The 17,835-nt window shown below is 42.7% G+C and overlaps 1 protein-coding gene across 2 annotated transcripts in view; it reads left to right on the plus strand.

Annotated features, from left to right (window-relative positions):
- The first annotated feature begins 402 nt into the window (after positions 1 to 402).
- TMEM200A (transmembrane protein 200A) overlaps positions 403 to 17,835 on the plus strand; it is a 512,506-nt gene continuing 495,073 nt past the window's right edge. For both annotated transcript variants that reach the window (XM_069234850.1, XM_069234849.1), the window contains exons 1-2: positions 403 to 639; positions 902 to 1,278. The gene's annotated coding sequence lies outside the window, so the exon portion shown is untranslated. The remainder of the gene's footprint in view (positions 640 to 901; positions 1,279 to 17,835) is intronic.

The following is a 17,835-nucleotide window of genomic DNA, read 5'->3' on the forward strand; positions in this document are numbered from 1 at the left end:
GTTTGTCTTCCGCCTGTCTGTTGGCGGTGACTGCTGCGCCGTTTGTTTCTACCGCCGTAGCAATTGGAGTGTTAAAGTGGCTGTCTACGTTGGCGGTTTCCGCTGCGGTTGTAATCCCATTTTTTTTCCGCCAGCCTGTTTGCGGTATTACTGCCGCTTTAACACCGACTGCCAGGGTTGTAATGAGGGCCTATGTGTTTTAAACATCAAAATAAAAATCAGATTAACATGTTTAAATAACAATTATGGACCAAATATTTCATATGCATCAGCCAGCAATTAAAAGGCCACCAAAATTAAAGAAAGGATTTTTACTGGTAGCTTAGCTTTTGTGAGGTAATGTTATGCGCTCCAGCCCGAGAGCCAGTCTTTGCACGGCTGCCATCAATCTGGTCTTCCTCCCCGCCTCTCACTCCTACGAGCCCGGCTCCTCCCCTTGCTGTTGCAAATTGGCTTCAGCAGCAAGCAGCATCCCCAGTGCTGAGGAGAAGCGGCAGCTGAGAGGAGAGCTCTCTCTCGAGCTGCCACATCAGGAATCTGGAGACAGGCTTTCCGGGAGCAAGCTCCTACTGCGTGGGGTCAAAGGATGTAGCTAGAGCAGGCATTTTCCCCGGAAACTCCACACTAGATGCCTGAAAGGCAAGTGCAGACAGAGCTCCTACGAGGGTTTACGCGTGGAGTTTCTACACAGATGTCTTAATGGTTAGCTTCTGGGGGCATCCGTTAATTTGCCTTATTTCATATGCAGAGTCCATAAATTGGTCACTTGGGCACAGTGGCTTACACTCCATTATTATTTGTGGAGTCCATAAACTTTTGCAGTCATCTGCTGTCTAGATTTGCTTGGCGTTTTCGAGCCACGTCTAACTTGTTGCTTCGTATTGGTCTTTTCTTTTCACAGCCTGCGCACGAAGCCACGGGCGGGTTTGCCCTCTCTTCCGCCTGGCTCGAAGGAGAGAGAGATCGGACTCGCAGGGCTCATTATCATCTGCAGAAGAACAGCCGGTACTCACAAGGGAGGGGACGTGGGTCACTCCTTCCTCCCGCCATGGGAAGGTGCTCTGTCGGCCCCCGCGGAACGTGTACTAGAGGCGCCCCCCGAAAGAAGAGCTGGGGTCGGAGTAAGGGAGCCCCAAGGTGCCGCCCACGCCAGCCACTCTGTCAATGAGAATCGTGGTAAGGCGCCAGCAGGTCAGGGGGTCTATCTGGCCTGGAGCCCGGAGGAGGAACCACAGCAGAAGGCGTGGTATATATAAGGAGACGTCTACTGTAGAACAGGTGAGCGAATGTGTACTCCCCTCCTCCCCCACACACAGACCAAGCGTATTTAGGAGCAACATACAAATTACATGTCAATTCAACATGCCTGTGGAATGGTTCTTCTTATTTGTTCACGAACGTGTATTTAAAGACCGAAATCTTTCAGTTAAATCAGTTTTTTTTTCAATCTTAACAGTTAACATTTCATGATTGTACTATATCTTGTATCCACAAATCTCTCCTAGTGATCCCAAATAAGCACGTTTTCATTTGAGGGCGTGGAAGATGGAGATGTGTAGAGATGATAAATGTTGTTTCACAGGCCTTTGTATCTCTTCCCTTATATTACTACCTGCTGATTGGAGGGGGTGGGGTGGTAGGAGATTTCGAGAAACTGGACTAGCTTCTCCTTTAAGTCACTGCAACGGGTTGCCTATAAATCTTATGTCCACATAGGTCAATTTCGCTTTTAGCATGCGCAACGCCATCTCTCTCTATAAACTATCATCTAAGGTGATAAATCATCACTTTTTCCAATACGACCTGCTTACATTTTTACCTTTCTCTTATTTTCATCCACTGTTTCTTGAGTACGAGGAATGTTTGGATCTTAGGCCAGTGTCATAGCAAGTAGCAAGGATGCCATGAGCCCAAGTGCAATAAAATAGTGATATTATTATTTGTATAGTTTCCAATGATCACATAATTCACTGAACACATTCAGTGATGTAGTTCAATAAATGAACAGCACACTTCAGTTCGGCAAGGGCACAGATTTTATATACTTTTCAAAACACATAAACAAAACCTAAGAAATCTCAAAAGTGCATGAACAAAAACGGCCTGTTTCATTGCAGTGTGTCCCCAGTAGAAGAAAAAGAACCACAACCAGAAACAAATGTGTGTTCACAGCAAACAACACTTTGAACATTTAAGATATATGATGTACCTTTATTGCATAATTAATCAGAATCGTTGCATTCAGCAATAAATATAAATGGTAAAACTGGTAGACCAGAAACAACTGACAGGATGTCTAGCTCACACAGAGTAAAAACAATGGACCCTAGCCTAGGTATAGGAAGTCCACCTAAAAGGATTTCTGTTTCATCAGGGGTAATGATTACTTAAAAACTGCCTCTCGCATTCCATACTGACCATATTGTTCTGCACTTTGAACATGAATAGTCCATTTGATAGGTAGGGTTGACTTGTTTGTTATGAATTGTTGACAACGTTTGACCCTCAGCGAGATACGAGGGTCTCATCAGGACACTAGTAATGAGGGAACATAATGCCCTGCCTTGACATAGACAACAAACCGGCCCAGTGTGTTAAGAAGGTTCAGTAGTGTGAGAAAATAGCCTCTTTCTAGCCTGGTTACCCCCATTTTTGGTCTGTTTGTCAGTGTGTTTTGACTGTGTCACTGGGATCCTGCTAGTCGGGACCTCAGTGCTTTTGGCTTGTGCCCTTCATGTCAGTCTGTTTCACTGTTTTCATCAGTATGCTTGGCTGTGTCACTGGAGTCCTGCTAATCAGAACTCCAGTGATTATGCTCTCTCTGGTTACAAATTTGTACTTATATACTGGTAACCCAGTATTCCACTCCAAATTGGTATACTGGACCCCCCTTATAAGTCCCTAGTATATGGTATCTAGGTACCCAGGGCATTGGGGTTCCGGGAGATCCTTATGGGCTGCAGCATTTCTTTTGCCACTCATAAGGAACTCATACTAACACTTCTTCAGGACTGCCATTGCTGCCTGAGTGAAATAGTGTAAGCACTATTTCACAGCCATTTTCCCTGAACAAGGTCACTGATAAGTAACCTATATGTCTAACCTTTAGACCCTGAAGGCTAGATGCATAGTACCTGTGTGGGAGGGCACCTCTGCACTAGCAAAGGTGCTCCCACGTCATCCAGGCCCATTTTCCTGAACTTCGTGAGTGCAGGGATGCTATTATGAGTGTACACTATATATAGGTCAATACCTATATATAGTTTCACAGTGGCAACTCCGATTATGACCATGTGAGGTATCTAACAACTGGAAATTGTACCCCAAAACTGATTCTAGTATTGGTTGTACAATTCCATGCACTCTGGGGGCTCCACCATGGCCCCCCGTACTGCCATGCCAGCCTTCTGAGGATTCCACTGCAGCCCCATCTGCTGCCACCTCACAGACAGGATTCTGCCCTCCTGGGATTGAGCAGTTCCATCCCAGGAAGGAAGAACAATGCATTTCATTTAGGAGAGGGGTGTTAAACCCTCTCCCTTTGGAAATAGGTGAAACGGGCATGGGACGGGTATCCTCCCAGAGTCTCTGGAAATGCTTTGAAGGGCACAGATGGGACCCTCCTTGCTTAATCCAGTCTACAACGGTTCAGGGACCCCCAGTCCCTGCTCTGGTGCAAAACTGGACAAAGGAAAGGGGAGTGACCACTCCCCTGTCCGTCATCACCCCAGGGGTGGTACCCAGAGCTCCTCCAGAGTGCCCCTGGGTTCTGCTATCTTGTTTTCAGGGTCAGACAACTCTGGGAGCATCTGAGTGGCCAGTGCCAGCAGGTAACGTCAGAGACCCCTCCTGATAGGTGTTTACCTGGATAGGTGACCAATCCCCCTCTCAGGGCTATTTAGGGTCTCTCCTCTGGGTGTTTCTTCAGATTCGGATTGCAAGACTCCAGCAGTAATCCTCTGCATCCTTTGCTTCACCTTATACCGTCGGATCAACCGCAGAACTGCCCCAGAAACTCTACAACTTGCAACAAAGTATTCAAGGCGACTACTGCAACTCTGTAACTCGGCTCCTGCGAGCAACTGCAACAGTTTCCAGGTCATGCATCCACAGAGGACTGTCTGTCTTCAGCCTGCACCAGAAGAACTGAAGGAATCTCCTGTGGAGTGAAGGAGTCACTTCCCTGCTTCAGTAGGCACCTCTGTGCAGCGATGACCGGCACTCTGGATCCCCTCTCCTGACGACGAGCATGGCCCCTGGAACATGGGTGGTGGACTAAAGTGACCCTGCCTGTCCAAAGGTCCAGCTGTCCAAATTTGGTGGAGGTAAGAGTTTGCCCCCATGTGCCAGACAGTACCCCTCTGTCTCCTCATCCTGAGTTGAGACCCCCAGGTCCCTCCTGGTCCCGGGCAGCGCTTTTTCCCACCCTACGTGTATCTTGCGTGAGCCAAGGCTTGGTGGTGGAATCCACTGATGAAAACCAGCCTGCATTCATCTACTTGATGTGGGACATCTCCTGCACCAACCAGGACCCCTCAGCTGTCTTCTTTGGTGCGTTGCTGACTTTTTCTTCCATCCGGAGGTTCCACTTTTGCACCTTCATCAGGGTTAGCAGGGGCTCCAGTTCTCCCTGGACTTTTCAGTGCTTCTTGGACTTGGTCCCCTTCTTCCACAGGTCTTCAGGTCCAGGAATCCATTGTGGATGTCTTGCAGTCTCTTCTGGTTCTTGCATTATCTTCTAGCACAACTTCTAGTGTGTTTTAGGAAACTTGCTGTGTTTTACTCCTGCTTTCCTGGGCTCTAGGGTGGGGTAGTTTACTTACCTTTGGTGTTTTCTTACACTCCCAGCGCCCCTCTACATGCTACACTTTCCTAGGTGGGAAACCGACTTTCGCATTCCACTATTTTAATATAAGGTTTGTGTTCCCCCTAGGCCTATTGCAACCTATTGCGATTTTCACTGTTTGCACTATTTTCTGACTGTTTACTTACCTGATTTTGGTTACTAGTGTATATTTTGTGTATAATACTTACCTCCTAAGGGAGTATAGCCTCTAAGATATGTTTGGCATTGTGCCACTGAAGTAAAGGACCTTTATTTTTGGTAACACTGAGTATTGTTTTTCATGTGTGTGAGTACTGTGTGACTACAGTGGTATTGCAAGAGCTTTGCATGTCTCCTAGTTCAGCCTTGGCTGCTCTGCCTACAGCTACCTCTAGACCGCCTGGCTTCTGGACACTAACTAAATTTCACAAATAAGGGATAACTGGACCTGGTTAAGGTGTAAGTACCTTTGGTACCCACTACAAACCAGGCCAGCCTCCTACAAGGAGGAACTAGAATTCACCAACCGGTGGTAAATGGTAATGTTGTCATACTCCTTCAGGGATGAGGTACAGTTGATTGTAGGTCAAGTAAGTTTTATATATATATATATATATATATATATATATAAATACTGGTTATTAATAGTAGCTGGCAATTTGCATACACCTCTGTTGGTGTGAACTTCTCCCTGAGTTCCAAAAGCTGTGGTAGTGATGACTGTCAGTGTCCAAATGGTGAAGTAAGCTTCTTTGTGGCTGCAGTTAATAGGGAATTATTTCAACTTTCTTTTCTAAAGCTTTCTGGTTTCTGTTCCCAAATGTTAGTATGCGTAGCATAGGCCCTCCACCTCTTTGAAAATTACCTAATTCTGTGGTGTTAATGCCCTACTGCTTGTACAGTGGTGATCATTATACGTGCAGTAAGTTGGCAAGAATATGGGGTAGGCTGAACAGATATTTCATTTGTAGATGTTCACTTGTTTAGAACTGTTTCTTTATAGAATTTGAAATAAATTATTTAATTAAACTTAAGCTTCTAAATTGTTATGAGGAGTGCATTATGTTTTAGAGTGACCCGCAGTAACATACTTATCATATACCCCACTGTGAATCTTTGTAACTTCCAGCCACCTTTAGCTTTGAGACAGTCAGCCTCTTGTTTTGCCTGTTTTATTTTCATGCTTAAAGACTATATCAATAAAATTCCTTACTATAGTTATTAGCCCACTGAAGTATTGTCCTTGGACCTCTTTAACGTAGGTTTCAAAAGGTTCCCTTGCTAATGACTTAAGCTTTCCTTCTTCAGGGAGGCAACAGGTTCAGTGATTTTCTAACTCTCCTCACAATCATCAGGTCGTCAAATTATGTGGCATATTTCTAGTAATACTAACGCATGATACATTCTGGATGTCATTGACTTTAACACCTTGGCGTTCTTTCAAACATTTTGTTAAATAATAAATAAAGCTCACCCATGAACTTAGACTTGGCTTTGGAAACGGAGTTGCTTAGCTAAAGCTTAAGCCTTCGCTGTGCATAATTTGTGTACTGCACTGCATGTCAATGTTGCACCAACCCGAGGCAACAGTAACCCCTTTGTGAATTAGAACTAGCAGCAACTCTGTCTTTTCTGAAAGATTGAGAGAGAAGACTTGTGTCCTATTGGTGCACAGCTGTGGTTCTACAAACGACAAAGTGGTTGCCCTTGACAATGTACATAATGGAATTACTCATCTTGCATTACTCAATGGCTTTAGAAGTTATCCCCATAATCAGAAGGGCTTGATACCAGACACTCCTGTGTTGCAAGCCACTGTAGGAAAGTACCATCTTGCCTGGCATGTTACCCCCATATTTAACTGTATATATGTTGTTTTAGTTGTATGTGTCACTGGGACCCTGCCAGCCAGGGCCCCAGTGCTCAAAAGTGTGCCCTGTATGTGTTCCCTGTGTGATGACTAACTGTCTCACTGAGGCTCTGCTAACTAGAACCTCATTGGTTATGCTCTCTCATTTCTTTCCAAATTGTCACTAACAGGCTAGTGACCAATTTACATTGGCATACTGGAACACCCTTATAATTCCCTAGTATATGGTACTGAGGTACCCAGGGTATTGGGGTTCCAGGAGATCCCTATGGGCTGCAGCATTTCTTTTGCCACCCATAGGGAGCTCTGACAATTCTTACACAGGCCTGCCACTGCAGCCTGAGTGAAATAACATCCACGTTATTTCACAACCATTTACCACTGCACTTAAGTAACTTATAAGTCACCTATATGTCTAACCTTTACCTGGTAAAGGTTGGGTGCTAAGTTACTTAGTGTGTGGGCACCCTGGCACTAGCCAAGGTGCCCCCACATTGTTCAGGGCAAATTCCCCGGACTTTGTGAGTGCGGGGACACCATTACACGCGTGCACTATACATATGTCACTACAAATGTATAGCATCACAATGGTAACTCCGAACATGGCCATGTAACATGTCTAAGATCATGGAATTGTCACCCCAATGCCATTCTGGCATTGGGGAGACAATTCCATGATCCCCCCGAGTCTCTAGCACAGACCCGGGTACTGCCAAAACTACCTTTCCCGGGATTTCACTGCAGCTGCTGCTGCTGCCAACCCCTCAGACAGGTTTCTGCCCTCCTGGGGTCCAGCCAGGCTTGGCCCAGGAAGTGAGAACAAAGCACTTCCTCAGAGAGAGGGTGTTACACCCTTTCCCTTTGCAAAAAGGTGTCAGGGCTGGGGAGGAGTAGCCTCCCCCAGCCTCTGGAAATGCTTTGATGGGCACAGATGGTGCCCATCTCTGCATAAGCCAGTCTACACCGGTTCAGGGATCCCGCCAGCCCTGCTCTGGCGCGAAACTGGACAAAGGAAAGGGGAGTGACCACTCCCCTGACCTGCACCTCCCCTGGGAGGTGCCCAGAGCTCCTCCAGTGTGCTCCAGACCTATGCCATCTTGGAAACAGAGATGCTGCTGGCACAATGGACTGCTCTGAGTGGCCAGTGCCAGCAGGTGACGTCAGAGACTCCTTCTGATAGGCTCTTACCTGTGTTGCTAGCCTATCCTCCTTCCTAAGTAGCCAAACCTTCTTTTCTGGCTATTTAGGGTCTCTGCTTTGGGGAATCCTTTAGATAACGAATGCAAGAGCTCATCAGAGTTCCTCTGCATCTCTCTCTTCACCTTCTGCCAAGGAATCGACCGCTGACTGCTCTGGACACCTGCAAAACTGCAACAAAGTAGCAGAGACGACTACTGCAACCTTGTATTGCTGATCCGGCCGCCTTCTCGACTGTTTTCCTGGTGGTTCATGCTGTGGGGGTAGTCTGCCTCCTCTCTGCACTAGAAGCTCCGAAGAAATCTCCAGGGAATCTTCCCCCTGCAACCGCAGGCACCAAAAGACTGCATCACCGGTCCTCTGGGTCCCCTCTCAGCACGACGAGCGTGGTCCCTGGAACTCAGCAACTCTGTCCAAGTGACTCCCACAGTCCAGTGACTCTTCAGTCCAAGTCTGGTGGAGGTAAGTCCTTGCCTCACCACGCTAGACTGCATTGCTGGGTACTGCGTGATTTGCAGCTGCTCCGGCTCTTGTGCACTCTTGCAGGATTTCCTTTGTGCACAGCCAAGCCTGGGTCCCCGACACTCTAACCTGCAGTGCCCCCGGCGTCGTGGGACCTTCTTTTGTGACTTCGGGTGAGCTCCGGTTCACTCTTCTTCGTAGTGCCTGTTCCGGCACTTCTGCGGGTGCTGCTTGCTTCTGAGTGGGCTCCTTGTCTTGCTGGGCGCCCCCTCTGTCTCCTCACGTAATTGGCGACATCCTGGTCCCTCCTGGGCCACAGCAGCATCCAAAAACCCTAACCGCGACCCTTGCAGCTAGCAAGGCTTGTTTGTGGTCTTTCTGCATGGAAACACCTCTGCAAGCTTCCTCATGACGTGGGACATCCATCCTCCAAAGGGGAAGTTCCTGGTCCTCTTCGTTCTTGCAGAATCCACAGCTTCTACCATCCGGTGGCAGCTTCTTTGCACCCACAGCTGGCATTTCCTGGGCATCTGCCCACTCCCGACTTGATCGTGACTTTTGGACTTGGTCCCCTAGTTCCACAGGTACTCTCATCCGGAAATCCATCGTTGTTGCATTGCTGGTGTTGGTCTTCCTTGCAGAATTCCCCTATCACGACTTCTGTGCTCTCTGGGGAACTTAGGTGCACTTTGCACCCACTTTTCAGGGTCTTGGGGTGGGCTATTTTTCTAACCCTCACTGTTTTCTTACAGTCCCAGCGACCCTCTACAAGCTCACATAGGTTTGGGGTCCATTCGTTGTTCGCATTCCACTTCTAGAGTATATGGTTTGTGTTGCTCCTATATCTATGTGCTCTCATTGCAATCTATTGTGACTGTACATTGCTTGCATTGCTATCTATTGCTATTACTGCATATTTTTGGTATTGTGTACATATATCTTGCGTATATTTGCTATCCTCATACTGAGGGTACTCACTGAGATACTTTTGGCATATTGTCATAAAAATAAAGTACCTTTATTTTTAGTATATCTGTGTATTGTGTTTTCTTATGATATTGTGCATGTGACACTAGTGGTAGAGTAGGAGCTTTACACGTCTCCTAGTTCAGCCTAAGCTGCTCTGCTAAGCTACCCTTTTCTATCAGCCTAAGCTGCTAGACACCTCTTCTATACTAATAAGGGATAACTGGACCTGGTGCAGAGTGTAAGTACTCCTTGGTACCACTACAAACCAGGCCAGCCTCTTACAGCCACTACTTCATGTTAGACGTTCCTGCAGCTTTTCTCATTGTTAATCATTTGTCATGCTATAATTTTTTTCTTAATCCACACATGTCATGCGGCCTTTTACTGACAGTTGTCAGTAACCATGTTACAGTCCAGTGTCCTGTAGGACGACATTTTACCCACTTTTTACTACTCACCTAGTTCATTTACAGCTCCACATAATAAAGAATTGAAGGACAATTTCACACTATTGTTGGATATACTTTCTTTTTCTTTCTAAATCCTGCTTTTTTAACTTGGATTACCTAATGATTTGGCAATTGATCAAGGAAAATAGCTAAAACATTGTATTGATGATCCTAGATCTGTCGTAAAAATAGTGGAGGGGGGGTCACCATAGTTTTTAGCTAAATGCAATATTAAGGTTTTTGGATTTTAATTAAAGGTATTGTACCTTTGGTATATTTTGAGCCTGCCATTCTGTAAACGGTGGTTCATTCATGCTGATGGCAAAGGCAAGTCAGCTCAAACATTGTGTACATGCTATGTGAAAAACAAGTTCTTTAAAATATTGTGAAATGTCCTTGTAGGAGTTGAAAAGCTTTTTACTTAAACTGTAGGGGCTGAGCGCTGATTTTTTCTTCCTCAGTATGTTAATGTTACATCTACAATAGTTTATCATCCCCTGTGTTGTAGGGATATTCCACCTTAATATAGACTCCAGAATATTGTGCTACCAGAATATCATGTTGAAAAGGTCAAAGACCAAAATATCAATAGGTAACGTATCTAGGTAAATATAAGTTTACTATTTTTAACTCCACAGCTACAGACCTTGAAAAAAATAATATATATATATATATACACACATACACACACACACACTTCAAACTCAGATTTCACAAAGCTGGTCACTTCCACCATGCTGGACCGGTGTGATAAGCGGGGAAAAGAAGAGCCATCTATTATTATATAAATAAATAAGGTGTCAGGCTGATATATATGAAAACCAATGAATCACTCTCTTCCACAGAGTTCCAAACGCCTTATTGGCAACGTGTTTTGATCTGCGCAATCTTCTTCCAAGTAATTTCCTTAAACATTACTTCCGTACAGCAAGGGCAGAAAAAGAGAACAGACTCTCAAACTCTATGCTAGAAGACAGAATCTTCACATATTCATTAACAAATGAAATCTACCAACAAAAACCCTCATGCATACATGTATTATAGCCAAAGTGCAAATGCAGAAATTTCATTATTTCAAACAGATCTTAAATATACACGATAAAGTGCAAACATTTTCTCTTTTTTACGTGTATCAGTTATTTCACACTTTTTTTTTTAGCATGATAACATGATAAATGTTTATAACATCAAAGTTAAGTGGCTGAATTTCATCATCTGTATCATAAGTCTGCGATCCTCTTTTCTTCTTTTTAGTCCTTATCACATAATATAAATATTAATAATGAGTACGAAAGTATATCAAAAAGAAAAGGAAAAAAACAATAGAAGAAATTATATCATAACCATTATCTTCCTCATTTGTTATCTTAAATTAATCAAATACATCAATACCCTAATCATATTTATGTAATGACAATTAACACCAATTCAGATGTGCACAAAAAGTTCTTCATTGGAGTTCAAACTGACTGGTGCATGACTATTTAAACTTATAATGTATTCGGATTCCATGATTTTAAGTTTCTTCTCTGTCACCTCCACTCTTGCTCAGAGTGAGCCACGTTTTACATTCTTACTATGCTTGCAAGCTTTACAATGTACACATTTGTAAAAACCTTTTTGGCCTTTCCCCCAAACCAACCCCCAAATTCTTTTTGCATAGTAAAATAACTGTACACCAGTCTATCTCTTAGGAATGGCGGTTTCCTATAGGGTATTAGTGGATAATGTGATAGTTTAGAGCCAGTTGTGGTGTCAGCTGTGACCAAATGCCAATGTCTACAAATCATTCTCCTGATTGTTTCGGATTCTGCATTATAAGTTGCAATCAGTCTCACCTGTTTTAAAATGTCCTTCATCTTATCTTTTATCACCAACAACTCATCTCTGTTTTTTAATCCGACCTTCTCTGTTGCATCCTTAAAGACTCTCTGAGAGTATCCCCTGATTTTAAACCTTTCAATCATCCTTTCTGCCTCAAGTTAATAAGACTATACTGGTGCAATTGCGTTTGGCCCTAAGTAACTCTCCATATGGAATGCTCCATTTCAGTTTGCTTGGGTGATGGCTCCGTCCATGTAAAATGCTATTCCCTGCCGTGGGTTTAAGGTATATAGAAGGATTGATCCTTCTCTAATTTGGATCAAAACATCAAAAAATTCATTTTTTTCCTTTTCAAATGTTTAGGTAAAATACAAATTCAGGTAATTTCTAGAAATATTCTGAAAGAAGTCTTGAAAGACATCTTTGGACCTGTCCAAAATAATAAACAAATCATCAATGAACCTGGTCCAAAAGACAATGTGCTTGGTCCACTTTTCATTCACATCAGTCCATACAATCTGTTGTTCTCACCAACCCATGAAGATTCTATCAAAACTAGGAGCAAAGTAGCTGCCCATCACAGTCCCCGTGCATTGTCGATACCATTTGTCATTAAAGAGAAAAATGTTATTTTCCAAACAACATCATAACATATCCAGTAACATCATGGAATGGTCATAATAACAAATGGCTTTATCCCTGAAGAAGTGTCTACATGCAGCAATGCCCTGATCATGATTACTACATGTGTAAAGAGAGGTCACATCCATTGTAATCATGAGATAAGTGCTCTAAAAGGGTATATCATGATAACGTTTGTGCTTTCTCTCCAATAGGAGGGTAAACCAAGGATATATGGTAATAAGTAAAAGTCCAAATACATAGAAGTTGACTCCAATAAACTATTATTCACAGACACTATTGGCCTACCAGGTGGATGAGTTCTATTCTTATGGATTTTTGGCAACAAATAAAAGTGAGGGGCTACTGGTTTTCTCACAAACAAAAACTGAAATTCTTTGTCACTCAGCAAGCTGATGTCCTTCCATTCCTCCAACAATTGTGATATTTAGATATTGATTGTTTGTACACTTCATAAGTGGTAGATTTATAATATCCTGACCTATGTACGTGCCTTTCTGCCTCATTGATATAGTTCTTCACATCCCATAACACTACATTCCCTCCTTTATCTAATGGCTTAGTTAAAAATACTTGTATCTGATGTTAAAGAAATTAATGCTTCCCTCTGTGAAGGCTCCAAATTCTTCCCAAAATTAATTTTGCTATTTTTCAAAAATTTTAATTGATCACGATTATCTACCTCATGAAATACATCAATACTATTATGTGGAGTGATGGGGTTACACACTGATTTAGGTCTAAAAGGATTGGTGGATATCCTATCCGTCTCCAAATTCAAATGCCACAATAACTCTCTCTCTGTCCCCCTATCCACCTCCCCTTGCTCTAACTAAGTGATGCCATAACTTCTATATCACTCAAACATAAATTAGCAAAAGTCTGATCACTTTTCATGGGTGCCAAAATTATGTTCTTATTCTCTTGTTGTTTAAAAACCTTCTTCAGTTTTAATTTATGTACAAATAAAAAGAAATCAATACAAGTTCTACAGTAGTCCATGTTATTCATGGGGCAGAAGAATAATCCTCATATAAGAAGAGATTGTTCATTTTCTGTCAGTTTTTACTAAGAAAAATTAACAACGGTTACATTTTTCTCTCCAATTAAATCTGTCTGGTTTGTCGGGTGCTCTTCCATGTGCCACTTTGTTTGAACCCTCTGCGTGTTTTCTTTTTCTTGCACTGATTTCTCCTGTTTCTCTCAGTGTTTTTTTTTTCCTTGGACCCTTGCTTTGTTGTAAACATTATACTCATCTGCTGGGGTTAAAGTTGACATATCTTTCCCTTATATCCCAAGCTTCCGATCCCGATTCTGATGTTGAGGATTCATCATTTGTTTGCAGGTGGTGGACATCAGGGATGACCACTCCTAACAGTTTCACCGCTTTAAGCCTCCATTTTTTTGCCCTCTGCACTCTGAGGAATGTAAGTGGCTGAGGGTGTCTCCATCAGTTGGGGTGAAAGTTTGAAGAGAAGCGTCTGTGGGATGGGGAGTGGTCTACGCAGGTGAAGTGTAGGGCCTACCTTAACATATCCAAAACCTCTTGCTACCCTGCCATTAGAGATACTGTGCTTTGCCTATGTGTGGTCTATCCTGTAGTGGTGCGAGGGTGGTGCAGTGGTGCTGGAAGAATTTTCAGTATGGTGGTGCTGCCATGAATGGTACATCACTGAAGTCATACACATTGTGAAAAAATAAACCATCACACAACAAGTATAGAAACTGAGTCACACACATTAAACAGGAGAGTGTTAAGGGTGAGGAATATAGCCAGTGGTGCATTCTGAAGCACATTGTTTCACATATATCACTAACACATCTGGTGGAAGTGCACTGTCATTTACATACAGGACATTGAAATGGACATTAAAATGGTCGCACAAATAACATTGATATGCAGTTTTACTGAAAAAAACGATATCGTGCACAAGTGATGTGTGGAAGTTGGTTTTCTGCAATAATTACCATTGGCGTATCAGCAAGTGAAGTGTTGTGATTTGTTTTGATCCTATTAAAAGCTTTGTTTCCATCACATTTCAGAATTAAAAAAATGAATGTGTGCTTTTATAACTCGTGATGAATTTTGAAATATTTGTACAGTTATTTCACAGATATTTAAAAGTTTTTTTTAGATCCTACATCCTTTTCTTTTGCAATCCCTATACCTCCGCAAAATTATCAGGTCGTTCACTTTACAAAATTCTCTAACTACAGCCAGAGAAAGAAACTAAACACCACTCTCCATGTTAAATGAAATGAATAAGCAGCAATTTGTTAGGTGACATTGCATGACATTTGATCTCTGTATTTGGAATGTGACAAGATAACATTTAAAGGGATCGTTATTTCTCCTTTACCTTCTCAACTCCAACATTAAGGTTTTGAGGGTTCTGCGCCCCCTTCTGCACCCCTACTTTCAGCGCCTATAGTGTGAAGAATCCAGACAGGTTCAGCACAGTCTTTAGGGACGCATACAGGCTGGGGTAGTATCACGTGGAACTCGTTTATACTCAATCACTCCTGGCAGACCTTTTGTTTCCCGGCACAATAATCTTGTGTTTTATGTACTTGATGATTTGCCAAACAAGTGCTCTTTTTCTGACATAATGTCTCATCACTCTAAATATAGAGCAGGTTGCCAGCGAGGAACAACGTAATGAGCCTGGCAGTGTTCTACAATAATTCACTCCGGTAAACAGGCAATTATTAACCAGTTCATTCATTCTTTGGGATCTGTGTGAACGTTGTGCTCAGGATTCGTTAACCGCTAACCATCGATCCAACCTTTCACATGTTGTGTTGTCAGGATGGCACACCTGGGTCCTTAGAACGTATGTTGTACGTTGTTAACGAAAGTTTATTTTTGCCTCTCCACATTTGTTTTGGGCAGAATCCATGTTACGACCTTCAAAAGGACAGCTAAATTTGGCAGCCGCTGCGCAGGTTACCACATATAGATTATTCTTAGGCAATATTTCTGCCACTAGTTGTTCTAGCTTTAGGACCGAGCTGCGGCAATTGTACCATTTCTCATTACAGTAGGATGCACTGTATTTCCACTAATTGTTTTTTTTCTGGAAAGCATGTGTCGTAGTATATTTGAGTTCCGAACTCGTTTATTACTGGAGGCTTTTGATGGCGCGGGACTGATGTAATTCCAGCTTCCACGTTGCGCTCGTGCTGGGGACTCCCAAAGGCAGCTCGTGTTTTTATTGAAGAGACCCTTGCAGTCTATGGGACAATAGATTGCTGAAGTGACCCCCACGCGGGGGTCTCGGTGTAGGAATAGAAAGCTTAGACATTTCACTAACGGGAGTAGCCAGACTACAGCAATTTGGTTGTAAAACCCTTTTCAAAGCTTTCCCATTTGTCTGTAGCCTTCACATGCAGTGTAAGCAAAAATAAGACAAGGCGGTGTAAAGAAGGCAAGTTTGTGGCATGAACATAGTGGAGAGTGTTTCTGTCCGTTTTAAGTAGTGAAGTAGGAAGTTTGTGCCAATATTGTTTGTGGTAGTAGATTTGCAAGACGTGCATTGTTTCCTATTTGGTTTGACTTCCCTTTTGACTATTCTGTCCTTCAGCCTGCTTTACAAGGGGCGTGAAACAGATAACACCAAGATTTTTTTGTTGTTGTAGGAATTTGATTGAGGAAATTCCTATTGACATATTGCCCCTCAACATAAAAACATGCGCATTGTTGCTTGCATGCCAGGAGAGGGTAAGACCGCAAGAACATTTTTACAGGTTTGCTACACCACATGTATAATAATTGTATGTATATTTGTTTCCATGGTAACGTTAAAAAACGATGCCTATTGAAGTGTTGTATTGCTGAAGTCTTTCTCCCCTCGATGGCCATTCTCTATTTCATTTTGCTGATCTTGCCATAAGCTAACATTTTTTTACCTGTTACAGTTGTAATTTGCTTTCAATCATTTTATCACGGCTGAAGGTTACTGTACATCTCAAAACAGAGCATTTGTTAAAAGGCAGCTGTGGAAATGTGTTAATATTTTTAATTCTTTTGCATTTTGTTAAGTTCAATAATAAAACTGGCTGGGTTGAGCTAGCCCTGTAAAGAAAGCCTATTGGCATTTCCAGTTTGTTAATTGCTCTTCAGTTTTCTTTGCTCACACGTACTAGCTTATGTCTGATGTGAGTGATGTGCTTCAATCATAAGCATATGAACTCAGTTCTGATTGTGTGGCACTTATCCATGCTTCAGCACTCTTCTGACAGATGGGATATTCAACTGAAACTCAGCTCACTGCCTCTCTGGAACAATATACCGCTGAGTCCACGAGAAAAGGGTGCCTTGCTTTTAATGTTACTAGCTTTCAGTATGAAGGATCAAAAAGTAGCAACTCTTTGATCTTGCTAGACAAAATGATAGTTTTCTGTGTTATGCATTTCTAGAATAACACAAATTCTCCTTGTGCAAAGACTTCAATTCAATAAAATTTGATTTTTTTATTTTTCGTTTTAGGATAAACCTTTTTTTCTCGTTTTCTTATTTTCTTTCGCTTTGCTAATTCGAAAGGCAGTTTACATCCATGTGTGTAAGGTACCATTTCCTATTGTTCTGTGAGTGGCAGCTTGTCTCATATTAATGATGTCCCTCAGCTGCTCTCGTCTCTCCAGACTGACACGGCACAACTCGATCCGTGTCATTAAATTGAAATTGTGATTGGCGGGCCATATTATCCAATAATCATGTTTTAAAATATATTGCTTCTAGGTGAGGAACGTGTTGGAAAGGTTGCTTTCCCAGCTTGGGAAATATAGGACCAATTGGACAAAACGGATAAACAGATAACCACTGTAGTAGACTGGTAGACCTTTTGGGATGACATAAAAACGAATGGACGTCCATGGACCGATCATATGTTTAATCAATTTCATCATCTGAACTGTCTGTAAGAATGATGGAAGGTGCACAAATTCAGGCCGATTAGCACCTGAGATAAAAAGCAATCCTATTTTGTATTACAAGGGTTTTGTGTGGAACAGTGTTGGACCCGATATCCTTTGGTGGTTTACCCCCAGCTTTATACCTTCCAGCCTCCTGTTTTTGCTTACTGCCTTTTTGCTGGCTTTAGGACTCTACACACTTTACCACAGCTAACCTGTGCTAAAGTGCTCATGCTCTCTCTTTTAAACATGGTAACATTGGCTCACACCCAATTGGCGTATTTATTTTACTTGTGTGTCCCCTATCAAGTGGTACTGCATGTACCCAGGGCCTGTAAATTGAATGCTACTAAAGAGCCTGCAGCTCTGATTGTGCCACTCACTTAAATAGCCCCTTATACATGTCTTAGGCCTGCCATTGCAGTCTGTGTGTGCAGTTTAAACTGCCATTTGCACCTGGCAAGATAAACCTCATCCTAGTCACAAACCTCTCTTTTAATAAATATAAGCAACCCATAGGCTAGGCTCTAAACAGCCCAGAAACAGGATACAGCGTATTTTAAAATCTGGGCATGTACTTTCAAGTTTTACTTGTCCTGGTAGTGAAAAAACTCCAAAATTCGTCTTTCACTACTGTGAGTCATACCTCTCCTATAGGACAACATTGAGTCTCTTATTACATT

This window comes from Pleurodeles waltl, chromosome 5 (assembly GCF_031143425.1).
Source record: "Pleurodeles waltl isolate 20211129_DDA chromosome 5, aPleWal1.hap1.20221129, whole genome shotgun sequence".
In the NCBI taxonomy this organism is placed as follows: Eukaryota; Metazoa; Chordata; class Amphibia; order Caudata; family Salamandridae; genus Pleurodeles; species Pleurodeles waltl.